Raw genomic sequence first — 1,465 nt, 5'->3', positions numbered from 1 at the left:
TCAAATAGAAACTATGGTATGTTTCGTTGGGGCGAATCCGACAGACTCAAAGATCCTATCTTTAGAAGAAGAAAAAATAGAAGAAGAAAAAAGAAAAAATTCCTGATGTCCATAGTTATTGCATTAACCAATAACTTGCCACTTATCAAGAATTACCGACTTAGCCTTCATCAGACTGGCACATCTAGTTGGCTGAACGGCGGATAAACTAAGTTACGCTAATAGTCCTTAGAAAATTATGTTCGGTTGAGCCATCTCGCTACCGAAGTATTCAGATATAGATAGATAAGGTTAATATAGTTCTATTAATAGAACTAGACCAAATCTTATATTTGGTATTTTACTGTCATTACACTTTGAAATGATGTCCGTCAATTACAGGCCTTCCAATCATTCGAAAGAGGAGTAAGAATACTCTCAGCATTGCTTATACAATGTGCTAGCATATACGACGTGTGATCATCTGAGTGACAGTGATTAATTATGCTGCAGGCGACACTGCTGGTGGCATGGTTCATTATATATAAATATATATACTTGGGGTTGGCTATTTGCGTTAGGGTCGTCACCCCCTTCACCACCATATACACCTGCTCTGGTTGACACTGTTGGCATCTTGAGTTGTCTATGTTGATTTGTGCATATCGCAGGCTATTAGTAAAGACTTGTGCTATATTCGTTCTGAATGAGCGCTTCACCCCCTCCCCCCCCCCTCATGTCTTTGCTGGTAACTTGTGTAGAAATAAAATAAATTTGTCACGTGTGAACTCAGCTTTGCTTATTTTATCATATGTGATACTAGTCATTTTTTCATATGTTGCTTCAGCTATATTTATTTTCTCATAAGAGATTTCAGTCTTGATTTGACACTTGTGATATGCCTTTGGATGTTCGGTCCTGTGCCGGACTTTTATGATGTTGACGTCACCTTTGATGTTCGGTCTTGTATCTAACTCACGTGATGTTCTGTCATGTATCGAACTCACGTCATGTTCGATCCTTTACCTCACTCTGTTGTTGTATTACTGAACTGTGAATCTATTCTGATTTGTTCCAAACTTGTATTGTATGCTACCTCTGTTATTTATAGTTGTACAAGTTCCCCAATATATTTATTTTATAGTATATTTGACTCTCGTATTGCAAGTTTTGCCTCTGTTTGTGCGATAATGCTTATCCCGTGTTTGTGATCTTACTTGGGATATGTATGGTAATTCAATGTCGAAGTGTTCTCATATCAATGCTATCAGTTATTCATTTGCTACGGTGTTATCTGTTCTACACTATGTTGGAACCAGTTATGTTCTTCCATTTTACCTAGCCAAGTTTTGTGCTCGGTAGAGTTTTGTGTAAATGTCTTATATTCCTGACATGTCTGTATCGTTGTATGACTGCTGTACCTTGTACATGGCTCTTGTAGATATTGTATGTATCGACCTTTTGTGATAGCTTATCACTTTTTGTC

This window comes from Sphaeroforma arctica (genome assembly GCF_001186125.1).
Source record: "Sphaeroforma arctica JP610 unplaced genomic scaffold supercont1.370, whole genome shotgun sequence".
Taxonomy (NCBI): Eukaryota; class Ichthyosporea; order Ichthyophonida; genus Sphaeroforma; species Sphaeroforma arctica.
The sequence above is the reverse complement of the archived record's forward strand: the minus strand, read 5'-3'. Positions refer to the sequence as shown.